Genomic DNA, 18,660 nt, shown 5'->3' on the forward strand with positions numbered 1-18,660 from the left:
TAGCTGGCAGCCCAAGTGTGGGGCTAACTGGCAGGCAGCCCCAGCACTGAAGCACCTCGTACATGCACCGCTGCAAAGTAAAAAACTCCACAGCGGCATAGTATTTGTATTTACAAGTGCTGCTGCAGAGTTTATTAGTTTCCTGTAGCCTAATAGAGCCACATATTTAGATGCAAGATGTTTACTGCGGAGCATGGGTGACTGATGCCTCCTGAGTCTGGGGAGGACCGGATCGCCAGCAGGCAGGGTCCCCCAGCAGCCAATCGCCAAGCCAGATTTGCATGGAAGAGAGGCCTAAATTAATTGCTAAAATAATTTGACATCTTAGTCAGATTAGTCTATTATTTCCAATCAGGAAATGCAGATAAGCTAAAAGTAGTAAAAAGAGAACGACTGTTTCTGAAAAAAAGAAAAGCAAATTCTAACATCAGAAATAAAATGCCCAAATGTCTTATGTTAAAGAATTCAGCATCTTTCCATTTTTCAAACTATTTTAAACACAAATTGAAGTACCACATTTACTCAAAACTGAGATGAGATTTTATTCCCCTATTCAACATGGTGGGCATAGCCCCTTGTCTTGGATTTGAGTACAGGGGGCAGGTGGCTTTTGGGGCTCTGGCCCCAGCTCCAGGTTTAACTTGGGCTCAAGAGTCAGAGCCACAGCCACTGCCCTGCATCTGATCATCTCTGCTCCCCACAGCCTCTGCCCTGCACTGCCCTGCTCCACCACATACCCTCTGTCACCTCTTCCCACCACTGCCTGCATCCCTGACACCCAACTCAGGCCACCTCTAGCCCCACTCTGGCCTGGGGTGCAGAGTACATGCTGGTTCTGAGCCCTACCCAACCAAGAAGCAGTGTTGGCAGCAATGGCAGCTGCTGCTACTGCAACCACGACTGCCCGGCTATGTGGGGGCTAGAGCCACCATGTGCTTCATGCCCCAGTCCAGAATGGGGCTGGAGCTGGACCCAGAGCTGCAACTCAGGGTAAGTAGCAGTGGGAGGGGGACATAGGGAACCAAATGGGAGGGGGCAATTGGTGGGAGGGTGCAGGCACTGGGGGCTCATATATGGGAGGGGCACAAGCACCATGGGGGGCACAGGCAAAGAGGGGACAAGCAGTAGGGAGCAGACACCAGGGGCACAGACACTGAGGGGGAGGGGAGGGGAGGGTGCCTAGGAGGCACAGCGAGGTAGGTAGCATGGAGCAAGGTGTGTGTGGGCAGGGGGGGGGGCAGTGAGTGGAAGACAGGCTGCAGGACTCCCTTCCGGCCTGCCCTCCCACCACCAGCCCCCTTGCTGCTACTTGCCTTCCTGCTGCTGCTTGCTCCCTCATAGTGGTGGGGGAGAACAAATTGAAGATGACGCTCCAATAATTAGATTTGAGACATGGAAAATTAGAACCAATTTGTAAATTGTCCATGTCTAGAATCCGATTCCTGGGGGGTAATCTTAAATTCAAAGTCATCTTGGATTCAGGTAAATACAGTTGTTAGTGCCTTAATTTAGAACCTAAGAATTTTTTCTCTTTTTTGTAGACTGCATAATGAAAATGTGATTGTGGATGAAGGCCAGTGCTATTCTGAAGGAAGAGAGTGATGAGACCTTGAATTCTTGAGCACTAACCTGTTGCCCACTCTTCCCAAGAGTCTGTTTATAATAGTTGGAACCACAGGAGGAGTCTGTACAGGAGTAGCTGTTTTTAGAGCCATCACTGACAGACATCTCTGACCCTGCTAGTCAGTAGCAGTGCAGCCCTTATTGTCTAAAAGATGTGCATTTTCCTGTAGACACAGTTCATTCAATACAGTCTTTATGTTACCCGCCATCAGTGACCAGCTATTTTCGATGCAGTACAGCTTGCACATTTAAGGCACAGAGGGATTTTTCAGAAGTTCAGATGAAACTTAAAAATTAAGTGACAACAGTCTTGAAAATACAAGGACAGTAGCCCTTATGAAGCTCAACATAATTAAGTACATTTCTAGTTTCTAGGCCATGACATTTTTGAGATAAGGTATCAGAAATGTTAAGAAACATCCCTCACTTTTAAAGCTTTCTTTTCTCCCAGCATGCTTGGCTGTTTAACATTGCTCCTAAAAACCAAAAGAAAACATTTTTCCCCCTTACAAGTATACTTATTCAGCCGTCATTCAGGTGGGCTGGTTCATATTGGATATAGTCAGAATACAAGCAGTGCTTTAAACATAAATCTAACCACACAATTAACATTTCTCCATTGTAATAGCTCATCTCTAAGATGTACTTTTATCCCTTAGAAACAGTCATGTGAAAATTGAAGTAAAACAAATCTCTTGAGGGAAACATTTTGGTTCAACAATTTTTTCAATGTTCTTACTCTTTCCAGTTCTGCTTGACACGTGAGAATTGATACAAATTGATGGTGTCATCCAGCGGTATAATACTACCTGCTACTGCAGCCTATTTGTTCCATTTTTCTTAATTGATTGATCTGTATCTTTTATGTGAAGTTAAGAACTTTGCCTTCTTACAGTGCTACCCAAAAAAAATCCTGTCTAAACTGAAGAAATTAGAATTTTGTGCAATATTTTCCTCTCCATGTATGCATAAAACTCCCACTGACATGCATAAGAGTTTTGTGCATATCATGCTGTGTAATAAATAGCACTCAAAACAGAACCTGTACGATGCCGTCTCACTGTTTTGGACTATCTATTTATCATCCAATGTACTGAATATTGAGGTAATCAGATATCCATGCTGCCTGGCATTTTTTAAATATCTAGACCTGTCTGTTAAATATCTGGACGTGGCTCCTTATTGGACAAACCCTGCAAACTTTCCAGGGCTCTCATCTTTCTGTCCTCTTCCCTACACCCTCCTCCATCCCCAAACCAAAACAAAAGATGCCCTATCCCTGTCTCAACTGCATGCAGATACACAGACTTGCTCATCTTGCAAATTATGTGCAAGCAAACTCAGTCTTCATTTCACTTGTGCATCAATATCTTTCTATCTGTGTTGTCTTTAAGTATCTGAAGAGAGGGAAAAAACTCCTCTAAACCCACAAAGTTTTTAGTATGTATATGTGTGTGTATACATACATATATAATAGATTCTAATGAACAGATTCTATTTGAGCCCTTGGGCTCTGTATCAAAAAGCAAAGCAGCAGATTTCACAATGACAAGAGGCATCACAACGCAGCTTGCTGTTCCCAGAACATGTTGGAGCTCTGACTCTTCCTAATTTTCAGTTTTGTTGGTGCTGCTTTTGTCCCCTTTCTCCTGTCTAAAAAGTTCTTTTGAATGGTCTTTTTCTAAATAAGAGAATTAGCAAATAGCTTAAATGTGACATAAGTCAAATGATAAATATTTCTATGTCACATAAATTGCCAGAAACGCTGTCATCTTTTGTCTACTTGTTTCATAACTTCGTGTTCTTTAGTTGTGGTGAGGGAGATGGGGAGAAAATAAACTAGGCTAGTTAGGGCTGTAACATGCATGCAAAGTTGGATACAAATTTATAGGAAAAGACCTGGGCACAAGAATATCAGTCTAGCAGCTCACTGAGGTAACTGCTACTGTAGTTAAAGGGGCAAAATGGTTTCTCTCAGTTATATTCCTTAGTCTCAGATATATGTAAGTTTTGAAATATGCCTTTTGGAGCTGGAATTCTCACTGTTTTGTCTTGGCCTGCGTCATACCTGAACTTCACTCTTACACAGACCAACACAAGACCAGGGATAAGTATGTTAGCCTGCAGCTTGACAGCTTTGTTTCCATTTTGTAATTTGTAAAGGAGAGGAGGGAACAGTAGTCCCAGCAACAAAGGTTGATAAATTATCCTAGAGTGCAGACTGGCAGCAGCGAAGTGTCTAGGCTCATCGAACATTTTATTTCCTCCGTGACTGCAAAATCACTGTATGTGTGCATACATGTGCATATATAAATGAAACTTTCCAGGGATGCCCACTCTTGACCCAGTGGTGCTGCTGAGGTGTGCTGGCTTGTAAATGTTAAAGGAGTCCTGCAAAGTAATTTTATTTTACTTTTTGGCATCAGTAATAAAGACAGTGTTTCTTCCACCCTTTGCAATTTTTCCAAACATGATTTGCATAATTTAATGTTGATTCATAGGGAATTAAATAGAGTTTCCACTGAGCTCCACTGCAGTGCACCTACTTCTCTTTGTCACATACCCTTCACCTTAGGTATGCTCAGGCGTGAAAAACAAGAACTTCTGGCACCATGAGACCCTTTTAAGGGTGTCCCACAATATCAGCATGGTTAGGTGTACAAATACCAACACATGAGTCACAAGATAAACTCAGAGATATCAAATAGGAATCCTTAATGTCAAAAATATCCTGACTTGTTGTGGTCTTTCTGAGTTCTTTGCAACAGAAAAATTACTCTCTGATTTTTCCACAATCAACAAATGAGTGAAAGCTAAGAGCCGTTGTTTTCCAAAGAGTGCCTTGAGCCTAATGAGGGATGATGCCTTGAATCCTTAGAACGTATTTGAATGTTTGCATTGTACTTAGGGGAAAAAAAAATTACTGGTACTGTATCTGGAGAAAGACTACAAAATAATTACTGCTTAATTAAAAGCTAAAATTCAGCTTCCAGGAACAGGAAAGAGCTGATTGTAACAAAAAAGAAACTCCATCCATACAACAGTTCTGACAAGAGATGGAGTGATAGCATCTTCAGCTGCAAAACAAAAGAAATGTGAAAAAATGACCTTGCAAGATTTTGTTAGGATGCATGACTGCCTTCTTTAGCAATATGAGCCTGTAAGGAAGAGAGAAAAATAAGAGAATAGCAAAAAATATCATGTGTATAGTAATAATTAAAATTATAACTAATTATAATTCAGGTTGTCTATCAATTCCCATTTTATGATATGCTTTCAGCAGCTTCGAAATTTGCCAAACCATAATGACTTTGAACTGCAGTTTTCCATGCAGTGTACTTGCTTCAGGCTAGGTTTTTTTCTTTTTTTTAATATCTTGGTTTTCTCATCTTTAAATAGGTAACTTTTTAACAGTTCTGGCAACCCCATACTTTGGAGCAGGGATGTGAAATTTCACAGGGCGTTTGGCCTTTGTTTCAAGGATATGCCTTGAAACGAGTGACTGAGCATACTGAAGGCCAGGGTTATGGCAGCGAAGTTAGAAATTCCATGTAATGGTTGCTCTAAACTGGTGTTGGGCTGGACACTAAATCTGAGAACAGAGCCCCTTTGTCATGTATTGTCAGTGACTCCTTACTGTCACCTAAGTTGCATGGAAGTTGAAGCCATCTGATTCAAAAGCAGTGGAGATCAAAGATGGACCCAGGTAAAGAAGTAGATTGAAACAAACAGTCTGCTGAGACGCTGACAGAGGAGGGAGACTAGGACTGGGGCAAGGGACCATGAGACAAAGAGCCAAGGGGCTGATAGAAAGGAAGTCTTAAAATAGACAGAGCATCTGGGAAGGCAGGCTAGATTGGCAGCTAATGGGGGAGAGGAGGTGATATTAGAAGAGAACTAATACTGGCTGGGCAAGGATGCTGGGTCCAAGAAGTGGGAAGGTCTGGGAGTGGCAAGAAATTGGGATTCAGAGAGCAAGGCATGGAGACAAAGAGTAGGACTGGCTGTGTAAAGAGACTGGGATTGAGGTGAGACAACTGTGGAAGGGAGATTGGGACTGAGTAGGTAAGAATGGGACTTGGATAAGAAGCCAGGGGTAGTCCAGAGACAGGGTAGGTTGGGAAGGATAGGAAAGGAGTCTTGCTTGAGGGGAGTGGGCATAGGTGTCTGTGACTGTTAGAACACACTCTTTAAACACTTTTTTTGTAATGTGTGGGAAGAGAAACTGTGTTGTGAGGTACTTCATTTTGGGAGACATATGCTGGAGGTCTCATGCAGCCAGTAATAAAACATAAGCATTTCTAAAATTATAGATGATAATTTTCTAACACAAAATGCATTGCACCCAACATGAGGCAACTCTATTTTGGACCTCATTATGGTGGATAAGAATGAAATAATCACTGGACTGGAAGTTGGCAGTTACCTAGGGACCAGTCATCATGACCTGGATTCATTCAGTATGGGCTAACAGAGGATGGCCCTACTAGTAATATACATCTACATATATACTGGGAGCTTCAAAAGGGCTAATATGCCAAACCTGATGGAAATCATGAGCAAAATTGTTTGGAAAGGAAGTAGAGGCAGAAAAAGTTCATTTTCAAAGCCCTTCACTTTGACCACATCACCCACCACCACCCCCACCCCTATGAGTGGTATGCATCTCTTATAAACATCCCTCAACTAGCTCCCTTCTTCTTTCACACCAGCCATAAGGAGCCTGTCTTCACTGTCAAAACCCTTTCAGCCTATTCCTTACCTCCTGATCTATCTCACAGGACGATATTACACATTACACTGAGCACATGTTCATCCTCATTTTAATTGGAGTTAAAATTAGCGCTTGCTTTGAGCAGTCGCACATTAAGGGTTAATACCGCCTGCACTGCTCTGACCTGCCCTTAGAGGGCTGGTAAGCAGGGGTATGGCTAGGAGCCAGGTTAGCTAGGTACCTGCCCAGCTTGCCTGCTCTCAGGGGCAGGGTAGGTGGCCCAGACTGTGGGCAGTCACGGGCTGGCAGGGTCCCATCAGGCCTGCCAGCCCCTTGCTGCCCTGACCGGGTCCCCGCTACCTCCCACTACCCAGGTGTGGGAGGGGTGGGGGCAGGCAGTGGGGTAGACCCAATCTAGGGGGTGAAGGAGGGGGCCAGGAGGTATGGTGGGCCCAGTCCTGGTGGGCAGAACACCACCTACCCCTCCCTCTGCCAGTCTAGATTGGGCCTATCCCCCTCCCACACCCCAGATCCCCTCTCACCGCACTTCCTCCTGGCAGTTCCTGGTTCACCTGTGGCTGCCAGTGTTGTCTTGGAGGAGCAAGCAGGGAAGGGGGACCTGTCTGTTGCTGCCATTGCTACCACTGTCTAAATTGGGCTTTGCCTGGAGAGCAGTAGCAGCCCACCGTGGCAGTGGCAGTGGTGGTGACTGGGCAGGCAGGTTCCCCTTCTGCTCCTACCTGGTTTTGCACCTGTGGAAAAACATGACTGCAACATATGACTCCAACATGGACTGCCCAAAACCAGTTTGAGATGATCCTTGGTGGAAGAGGATTATCTCTAATCTGCTCAGAGAGCCCTTAGCTCATGTTTTCCTGCCCTAATATGTGAACACTCCTGGTGCCAGGGCCCTTAACACATATATAAGTTAACACGTAACCACAACCTTAGTATCAAGAAGTCAGTTCCTGCCTCTGCCTAGCCCATGATGCTCACCTCCACTGCCCACTGGTTAGATTTTCAAACATGTACCTTTGTGTTTCCTTCTATGCTGTTCCTCAATTGTGGGGGGAGCTCCCCATAAACACCTGCAGACATCTGCATTATCCTCCTCGAAATCCCTCCTGAAATCTCTCATTTGCCATGATACCTATAAAAATCTCAGTCAGTGTGTTGAGACCATTGCTTGCCATACTGAGTAATACTGCCTCATGGTTTCCAGCTAGTCCCCAGTCTGTCTGTATCCATCTGTTGCCTCATATCCAACACTGGGATTGCAAACTCTGAGATGGAGACTGTCTTTCTGATCTGTTTTTGTTCAGCTCCTAGCACAGTGGTTTCCTCAGTGCTATAGTTATATAGTGAGGGAGGCTGTGGTCTGTAGGACCCCTGTTGCCTTTGTTGCTGAATTTAGAAGTCGTATAATGAGCAAGGCAGGGGGTTACCACAGGGAAAAGGAGAGAACTGGATTCTATTCCTGCCTTCCCATATGCTCCTTGAGCAATGCTAGGCAAATCTGTTAAAGCTGACTTTCCACAGGTGGTCACAAAATTGTCTGTTCCTCATTTTCTGGGTGTCTAGTTTGAGACTCCAGGATCTGTTTTACAGCTGTGTTGAGTTTTCACAGCTGCAACTGAAGCAAATAGCAGCTGTGCTTTGAACATGTAAAGCTTCAGCTTCCCAAACTGGGCAGCACAAATTAGTGAATATCCTTGACCTTCATGTCTCTTGTGCCTCAATTTGCCATCTGTAAAATGGGGATAATACCACTCCTTGCCTCTGAAAACTATTGTGAAAATAAATCCATTAGTGTTTGTGAAGCGTGTACCAACAAGTGCCACAGAAAAGGCCCTGGCCAATTAATAATTCTGTCTACAGAGTAGGATTTGAATAAAGGCCACACACTGAACAAGAAGGAGACACAAAATATTAATAGCTGTTCATTAGGTGAACACCATCCATTCTGTGCATCAAGGGAAGCAGGGGTCCAGTGGAACAAATTGTTTGGGGATTATGTTCATATAATTAAAGACTGCATCATAATGCATATTCACAAGGGGGCTAAATGTAAGTTGCATAGGCAACCTTAATTCTGGCCTTCCTTAACTTGTGAGTGCTTGACTTTGCAACCTTAATAATGGTCTCTTAATATAGTTTTTGTGTGCAATATAATTATATAAGCTTCATTGACTAACCAAAGTAGTCAAGCTATTGTGGAACTCAGTGGAATCTTATTTAATTGCCTCAGAAACATAGTAAGTAAAATGAAACAAACAACAAAAAATAAAAAAGGCATTAAAGAGAAGGTAGAAACGATAATATTTTTGATTCTACAGAAAGTAACTAGTAAGGAAATGATCAAACTAATAGCAAAGAAAGAAAGGAGGAAGGAAAGAGAGCAAGAAAAAGACATGACTTTATATGAGCCATCCAAAGAGAAACCTTCTCATCCATAAAACCCTGAGCTTTGGGAAAGTTTGCCTCCTGATCCCACTTCCAATGTTGTGAGTCAGGCTTATCTCTCTGTATCTGCAGTCTATCTTTCTATTTGTCTCTAAGTAGGACAATCTCTGAGTTCTACATGAGTCATCAGTGGGTTTTTTTATAGAAGGCAAAGAAGGTTCTTCCAGTCTCTCAGTAAGATATTCTGTGCTGCCAGGGAGGCACTTTTAGTTGTTATCTCTTGAATGACTGTAACTGCTGTGAATTGCCAGCAATCCTCTATCTGAAGAGCAAAGGGATCGTTTTCATGCAACATCCAAAAGGATTTATAATACCTTCTTTATATCAGCTGCATACATTGATCCCACCCTGCCATACCTGCTATTAGATTTAGCAAAGTGTCCAGTTCCCAGGTGGACATCATTTACAGACTGGCTAATTAGCAGGGCTTGTGTGATGGCATTCAAGAGCCCCATGCCAGGTACAGGGAGGGTGCGTGACCTGCCCAGTGGAGGTGAGTCTGAGCAGGACTCCTGTCTGCAGTGAGCCCTGCCTTGTCCATCCTTCCTCCTTCTGGGAACCCCTCCTCCCAAGCTCAGCCATCCTACTGAAAGCCACCTACCCTACAGTTAGGTCCTGTCCTTTCCCAGCAAAGACAGGAGGGACAGGTGGCACATGCCTCAAGCAGTGGCTGTGGCATGGGGGGAGGGAATTTCTGGTCTTGAGCCCAGAGCAGCTCTGTGCTGAACAGGAGGCCAGGTACCAATAACAGGTGGGTGGAAAGAACGATGCTGGCTGGCTGCTTAAAGAAAAGGTCGTTCTAAAACCACTATCGCAGGGAGAGGATATGTGGTGGGGAGGACATATTTTGAAGAGGAGCAGGAAGGAACTGTTTTGGAATAGGGTGTAAGCCATTTGTTTGGGAGGATGCCAGGGTAACAGTAGGTGCCCAGAACAAGCATACACATCCATCCCAGCAAGCAGAACCAGTATGCTTGTCCTCGGCAGTAACTAAGTAGGACGACTATTTTCTTCAACCTTTTCTTTCTCCTTTATCACTCTGTCTCCTTGTGGGAGGTGGTGGTGGAGGGCTTATACCCATTTTAACTGATTTCCAACACTGTGTATGTGAAAACAAGAGAATGCAAGCGAAGGAAAGAGGAAAAGCTAAAGTTGTTTTCTTATTAACAGCTGGTGACAATCCTTTTAACACAGTGTATGTCAGAGTTATTATGTGAGGTAGAAATGAGAGGGAGGAGCACAGTTCTTTACCATTATGCATTGTACATCAATTTATAAATATTTTTCTAGACCTTAGTCTGGCATCATCATTAGGCAAACAGAGGGGCTGATTGTGCCACGCTTATACAAGTTCGGGTGTAGACAAACAAAGGACAGTGAGGTGAAAAAAGGCAGGGAATTAGCCTGTGTCAGCTGCCCCACAGTAGCTACCTGTCCATGGAAGGTGAAAGGTAGCCCCAATTTAGTTCCATTCAGTTCAGCAGTTAATTGCTCTGATTTAGCTTTCTATTGCTTTAGGATTAAGACAGATAGACAGATAGTGACTTTACTAAGGCTTTACTCTACTTTAAGCTGTCTATACTTTGTTTATCTGCACCCTAAGCTTCTTTATGCACACCAGTGCTCTCAGTGCAAAGAGATTACTCCAGCCCATGAAGCTACTTGCATGTTTAAGCATATGAAGGTGTAGCAATATGAAGATAGTGGTGGAATCCAGGGGATCCCTTTGGTGTTTAAGATATATTACTTAAATGATATGGCCAAATAGCATCTGATTATTATTGTAAAATGTAATCAATTCCATTTTGCATAGGTGGAAGAATTGTATATTGCTGCATACCTATGCACCCATACCCTATATACGTTCTTGTATCGTGCACTTCATTGTAATACTTGAGTGCCCTCCAGTAGTGCATTAAGCAATGTAGCTAACATCTGTCACGTGTTGTTTGTTCTCTCCTCCTCTCCCTTGGGAGGGAAGTGTGTGCAGTGGAGTGTCTTGTTTTGGTCGAGTGTTTTTATTTTGCTTTGTTTTAGTTTTTAATATATGTGCAGTATTTATATTAGAGACAGCAAGGTCAAAGAAATGTGCCTTGCATTTTGAAGTGCATATTTTAATGGCGGGGAAAGCCTACAAATTAAATTAATAAAGGGAGTGTAGAGTTAATTTTCTTTATTATTACTACACTTTTTATTTGACAAATGATTCTTGACCTCAGACAGTGACATTAGCTTGAGCCTCTTTAGACAAAGATGAATGGGAGGAAATCTTGGCTGCCATTCTCCCTCGCCTTTTATTTGTAATAAATTTAAAGATGGTTATTTTCCCTCCTGTACATACATTTTTTTTATTTCTTCTAAATCTCACCATAAAATATACATGGAATCTTTTTGGATGTGCAATTTTTTCCTCTCTTGGGAGTTCTGGTTATTCTTTATTCTCTTGGCAACATGCTAGAAGTCTCTCTACAATGTCTCACAGTTCCCTGATCGATCCTGTTTGGACCAAGCTTCTGCATCTGAACTCCCCCAGATTTTGTGGAAGCTTGGATCTGCATCTGAATGTTGTGGGTTGGGCACATGTCTAGCCTAAAATCCCAGCCTATTTTCATTCATTTTTAGGGGCAGATGATAGAGATTTTGATATAACCATTGTGATGCTGCTTCCAGCCTGAAAAAGCAAAGGATCAACCAATAATGTTGATGTTATACAGGATACTGAGGCACAGATTAAATAGAGGTGCAATTGGCTGGAACTATGCTCTGGGTAGTACTGCACATACACATGCATACATGTCTTTCCTGCCTAGTGCAGGGGGGCTGGACTCAATGATCTTTTAAGGTCCCTTCCAGCCCTTACAAGCTATGTTCATACACACACACGCGCGCGTGCGCGCGCACACACACACACACACACACACACACACACACATACACCCTGCACTGTCCCTGCTCCAGCTCCAGCTGCAGGGAGTGCATCACAGCAACTGCGATGCAGGAAAAGTGGCTGGAGGTATGCTGTTGCTGGGGAAGATGCCACCTCCTTTTTGCCACAATGTGTGTCAAGCAGAATCTTAACCACCAGCTTTTGGTGGCAAAAAAGGGAGAAGGGAAGAAGGAATGGGGAACAGGAGGATGAGGTAACCCCCTACCTCCATTCTGGCACTGGCCCACAGGTAGCACTTGGAGCATGTACCCTGTTCACCCACCCGTCGCTACGTGACTGGTTAAATGACTTTCCCAAAATCGCATAGGAAGTTAATAGCTTAGGTAGAAACTGAACCCAGATGTCTTGAGTCCATCAAATGCCCTGTCCACTAGATCAGTATTTTTCAGCCATTTCAGGTGGGAAGGCTCATCGTCAAACAAAATTACAGTCACACGTTTGTGTTCACTACGACAGCAAGAGTATAAAACGTCTGAGTGATAGAAAGGTGTGTGTGTGTGTGTGTGTGTGTGTGTGTGTGTGTGTGTGTGTGTGTGTTTCAAGAGTCTAACAGAGGCTAATGCTTGACCTTGAAGGGTATAGGATAGTAAAGAAGACAGTGGGGTTTTCTCTATAACACCCCTCCCCCTGACCCGTTGCTCCTCATGACCCTCTCTGCATCCAGGGATTTCAACCCACCATTTGAAAAACCTTTCAAAAGACCATCCCTCCTCTGCCCCACCCTTTGGTTTGGCACCATGATACAAAATGGGATCACATTTGTAAAAATGCTGCAGGGTACAAATCATTCTCTTAAGCCTGGAGATATGCCCGAACCAGAACACCAAATCCAAATCATCTCGAGTCAGCAGTTGGGAATTAATTCTGATTGGCATCCATAATATGGAGCTCAGGCTTGTGACACTTCCCCCACAGACTTATTACCCAGTACTGCATTTCTATTTTATTGTTTAAACTCTTTGAGCAGGGAAAAAGAGTTACAGCCATTGCAATGAAATAAATAAAAAGCTGTGCCAGCGACAGTCTAGCCTATTAATCATTTAATACATAATTTTGCATTTAGTCACTGTCTTACCTTGTTGGAAAACTCGGAAAAAAGGAACTAAAAGAGAGACTACATTTATCCTCTAAACTTTACCTTTAGCCTTTGAACTCTGTTCTCCCAACAACTCACAAGGAATTTGTGTTAGTGACTCGTTACTGGACCGTAGGGGACCTTTTCTCTCCATGCTAGTGTACCATGAAATCTTCTGACCCTTAGGAGGGTCTTCAAAACTTTCATGTAGGCTGCAAGTTACAGTTGCCAAGAAAGTACAATACAACAGGGGGTCTGAGATCTATAAATCAGAGGGCGGTGGAACCAGTGGCAAGGTTGGAGGAATTATAATGTAAGACACCTGCTAGGTGGTTATCCAGAAAAATCCCAGAGAAGTTGCATGGAAAGTAGCACAATAATATTTTGCTGCTCTAAGCATCAAGGATCGAGAATGCTGTGGCTGAATGCTTTGTGGCTGAAGTAAAAACCTACTTGTGACACAGCTCTGCATATTGCTGCCCTCTCTGGTGTAGGACAGGGACTGCACAGCATCAGTTGTCATATTCAGTGTATCACCAAACCCAAACAATAAGGTTGGTAAAGCTTTTAGGGTCTGCCAGCTGCCTCTTGAAGAAGGCTCCCCCAGGCTACAGAACAAACCCCTTTCTAAGGGGATGGTGTATGGACCATAATACAGGTGCTGCCTTTGCAGCTGGGAGGCAGGCTCTGCACTGGTTCAAAATTTGTCACACAAGTCCTATTTAATAATACCTACTGCTTGTTGTACAGTTTCCATCTCAAAACATAAAGGAATTAATAGCATAAACCCATGTTGCTGATCGGGAAACCAAAGCACAGGGGCAAGAAGAGACTTGTTCAAGATAACCCAGAAGGCCTCCCAATCCAGTCCTGTAGCCTCTACCCCAAACTGCTCTTGAGCTAGCCCATGACAGGGTAGAGTGTGAATTTCAGCCTACCTATCCAAGCAAATATTTTTCACTCATATTAGGTGACTGTTGTTTCACTGAATGGAAGTCCTGACAGATGTTGCCCTTCTGTTTCCACAGGGTTTTACGGTGCCTGTATTGCACCGTGGATCAAATTCTGCTCTCCATTCAGCCAAGGCAAATAAAGACTTCAATAGTGTCACTGTAAAGTATAGCCAGAGGTTCAGCTGGTTGAGCCTAGGTACTAAACCCAGGAGTGGAGCAAGAAAGTGAAAGGGCGTTCCTGGTTCCCTGTGATCCTTCTTCCATCCTTCCCAGTGTCCACACCCACAAACCATCCGCTGCTCACAGCCTTCCCGGGAGTAGAGCCTTTGTGGGGCATCTCTTCAGGGTCTAGGAGAGAAAAGGAAGGGGTGCAGAGGACCCCCCCTTCTCCACATGGTGGGAGATGATGCCTCTTGAGCTGATCAAAAGGGCATACGGTGGCTCAGGATTTTGGATTCACACGGATGTAACTGAGGGCAGAAATTGACTCTGTACTTTGGCAGAGTTGGCTGGTGTTTTTCTCTTTGTTTGTATTAAATATCCCCAGGCTATCACTGATTTTCCACTTTGCTGGCCAAGAAACTTGTGAAGGGGGAGTGTCCATCAGCACCCATGACAACCTCAAAGAGACGCCTTTTCTCCACACTGACTTCTTGTGCGAGGAAGACAGGCAGCACTTTCACACACAACACCAAACATTAGCCTGCATGTTTTCCTTAGTTACAGGGTAGGAACTAGCATTGTCCTCGGCAGAGCACAAGAACTTTCTGTGATATAAAGTAGCACAATAGGAAGGTATGTTTTTTTGACCCGTTGCAGGAAATCCTGTGCGTCTTGTGCGGGAATGCAACGTTTTCCTGCACTGTCTACAGCCGAGTTCCAGGGCTTCAGGGGCCTGCGTGTCAATGCTCGGAAGAGAAGTAGCGTGTTGAAAGAATCCTAATAGAGCCCAACTTGTTCGCTGAACATTTGGATTCAGGTTTCATTGACTCTGGGTCCTCGGTATAAATGGAGTGGTGTACCTTGAGTAAGCAGACAATTCTCTGCCCGTTAGGAAATATTCAGTGGGAGACTGAGCTACACTGAACTGAGGAATCAACAGAGAAAATTTAATTGATGCTGAGCTCTGTTACTTACATACTTCACCATCCTGAAGGGTGATGCTAAACTGAAACACCTAGATCCTGCTTTGATATGGCTGGGATGGGCCAGGGGAAACTGGCTGCTTTGTTGTGTTTTGTTTTAAATACTATGTTTAATACAGTAACTTGGAGAAGACTGTGCTGCATGACTGCCTCCGAATAGAAAATATGGGCTGTGTATCTCCTTCTTGCGCCCCAGTGGAAATCACACTGATCATTTAAACACAGCTGTCCTGCTGTGCATTTGTATCTGTGGCCCTCAAGGATGGTGACATGTCGTAATAGCTGTGGCTGTCTCAGAACAGAAATAATGAGAGAAACATCTGTCTCCCTGTTACTCTTTTTTCCCCCCCCAAGACAAATGGCACTTCTGAGTCTTATTTTAGATTTGGAAAACGCTCCCAGAAAAAAAAAGGATACCTGCCTCAGCTTTGTGTTCTCTCCTTGTTAAGACTAAATGGACCGTTTCCACTTAACATTGTTGCTGCTGTTGATTAACGAATTTTTTAAAAAATCGAGAAAGTGACGCATTGCTGCTGCCTGTGGACAGAGAGAACAGCTGAGACGTGGGAGTCCAGACTACAGCTGTGTGAATACAGCTTTAAAAAAACTAGTGAATGTTCTTGCAAGTAAAAGCCACTGATTCCCTCTACTGGTATTAGTGACCCCCTTTACTAACCAGCTTTGAGGTGAATGTGTTTTTAGTCACAGTCACAAAAATGTTCATGAAAGAAAAAGTAAATCCACAACTAGCACCCACCATGTCATTCTCAAGATCAGGTGGGTGCTGGGATCAGCTCTGGTTGTCCTCACCCTTGCCCTTCACTTACCCAATCCCCTAGATGCCATCATCTCCTCTGTTTGCCATAACCTAGGCATCTATCATGGAAAGTGATCCCCTGTCACAGACTCTTGTGCCCATCCATGATGCTATACTATTAGTAAGTAAATACATATTCACCAAATAATACCTGAAAAAGGGCTCCTATGCAGCCGTTTGGAAAAGCCTTTTTATGAGTCCCACAGTACAGCTGCCAAATAGTTGTGAATGCACGTGGATATTTTGTGAACACGAAAAGAGCGTCTTCCTATTCACATCATTCGCAGAAGCACTTCCATTGAGTGTAGGTGACTAGTCAGACAATGCATTTCATTTGCAAAGACTCCATGGGGTCTTTTTTTTAACATACTGTTCATCAGATAATTGTGAATAATGCAGAGGGTGGTAAATATTGCAGACTGAGTGCGTATGGTTCACAATTGAAAAAAAAAATAGCCAAATCTGTTAAAGAGATTATCTGCAAAGAATAATCTGACCAGCTCCACTCCAAATGGTACCTTTCTTCATGTCTTTTTTCCCTTTCCTTTCAAAACATAAATAGAATGAGTGAAGCCATGCTGGAAAACATTTGTTCTGAAGTCGTGTGATACCTTGCTCTTTCAAAATAAACTCCAGCAGACAAATGTGTTTGATAGGCACATGCAGTTAAAGCATGAGGAGCACCTACTGCCTACATGCTGTCTCCAGGCAGCAATGCAACAAGGCAGCCACCTCAAGAATAATCATATCATTAATCTCAGGGTCAGGGAGAAACACACAGACACATGCTGGGAGAGAACAGGAGTTATGTTAATGGGGACCACATTTTAAAAGCTCCACAAACCGAGAGAGATGCACAAAATACCCATACCTCTTAAAAAAAAGGGGGAAAAATCTCTCATAAGCTAACATTGTTGCCAGATTCTGCCCATATGGTGGGTACACAGAGATTTTGTATGCCACCTACCTAGAAACTGGGCTTTAAAACTGTGGCCTGTAACATACAAAGAATGAGTGTACACAGTAAGGCTCTACTTTCATCAAGGGTTTCTGGTGACATTGCCAAGGACGAGAATGCAGCTCAGCTGCTTTGTAATATCAGTACATCTATCTGCGGTACATGCACCCGTCCCCAGCACCATGGTATCCAGGAGATGAAGAACTCCAAGGAAGAAATGTGAGCTCAATTAACATACACTTGGGCATACATTATTTATTTAATAGAATTCTTAATATGAAAAGATTTGTTTTCTGCCTTTTCGCCCTCTTTTTGCAGATCCTCTCCTTTTTCTGTATCTTCTTGACCTGTTCTCCTTCTCCATCTGTCCTTAGTTTTTCCCTCTTTCTTTCCCCTTTGCCCTCATCCAATCTTTGTTCTTTCTTCTTTTTTCCAAGGTGCCTGCAATCTTGTTCTGAGAATGCTCTCCATTTCCTCAGGATACAAATATAAATGAAGTGCATTTCAAGTTATTTTGCAACTGCTCAACTTTTGCAGCTGCAAGGAAATCACACTGGTACACTATGCTCCTTTTCTCCTCAGGAGCTCTCTGGCCAAAGACTCATCCTCAGGCCTCTATCACCTCAATTGGCATCTTCCCCTCTATTCATTCTCAGTATTAATCATGTTCATTATGAGATGGCATAGACTCCAACCAAGAGTGGGAGCTGAGTATGCTTGGCACTGTATACTTCATCCTCCCTTCCTCTACCTTGGAAATAAAATGCAGGAAAGTGAAAAACAACATGAAGATTTACTGACCTTAATGCTTTGTGGGTTTTTATTTCTTACCCCTTTCTTGGTTCCCTTCTGGCTGTCCTTTCTTCTTGTCTAACATTTCAGTCCCCCTTGATCTCTTTCTTTCATCTCTCATTTCCATTTACTTTCCATTTCTTCTTGTCCTTCCCTTTCCCTCCCCTGTCTCTTTCTCTACCTATGACTTTCTTCTTTTCCAGGGTGACTGACTCTTACATTTTCATTGTTACTTTCTTTGATATTTGGTGAGTTTGTAAATCCTTCAACTGCTGGAATCATGAGATTTAAACCCCCCAACCTGAGGCAGGCACCAAGGCCGAGCTCCTAGTCCACCTGTTAAGTACCTAAGTGTGATCCTATTCAACCCTGCTCAAGTCCCTGAAAAACTGTTTGTACAAAAGGTGGGTGGGTCCTACCTTTCTCCAAACTGCTTTTTTGTGACTTAATCTTAAGGCTAAGGTGACAGCATGCTACAAATAAGTGCATTAATGGATTTTCAGTAACTCAAGCAGCATAGAATAGGATCACACTGAGAAGACTGAGTCTATTTAGGCAGCTAATCAGAGGAGTAGCATCTGGTCCCAAATGGTTCAAGTTTGGCAGTTATGAACAATTGAAAACAGGGTTTTTACAATGAGAAGAGCTGGGCACCACCAGTGCCAGCTATGCTAAATCCTGTCCCTGTACCATGAAGACATTTATAGTCATGTTTCAAACAGCTTTTAAACTCTGCAGCATACTGACAAACCCTTCACAAAACCATCACTCCTTTTTTAATGCCTGAGCCTTAAAATGTCTCATCTAGTATTTAAAAGGACAGGCAAATAACTGAAAAAAAGCTCTTAACTTGCATTTTGGTTCTTCTCCTTATGGCTAATCCCAAACCTCTGAAAACCAAAGGGAGTTTTCCCATTGGCATTTGGTCAGGCTACTTAGTGCCTTTTAAAAATTCAGAGGAAAAACACTCCACAAAAATGCCTTTTTTCTCTATATTGCCCTTTGCTCTGTAACTGGCAAACTGATGTGCTTGATGCATCTGCTAAATATTTACCACTCAATGGGCACATCTACATGTGCATTAATGTGCCGTAATAATGGTGTATTGAGTTTAGTACCTGTAATAACAGGTACTAACTTAATGTGCTATAATCGGTGTGACTGTACAGTAGC

Source organism: Alligator mississippiensis, chromosome 1 (genome assembly GCF_030867095.1).
Source record: "Alligator mississippiensis isolate rAllMis1 chromosome 1, rAllMis1, whole genome shotgun sequence".
Taxonomy (NCBI): Eukaryota; Metazoa; Chordata; order Crocodylia; family Alligatoridae; genus Alligator; species Alligator mississippiensis.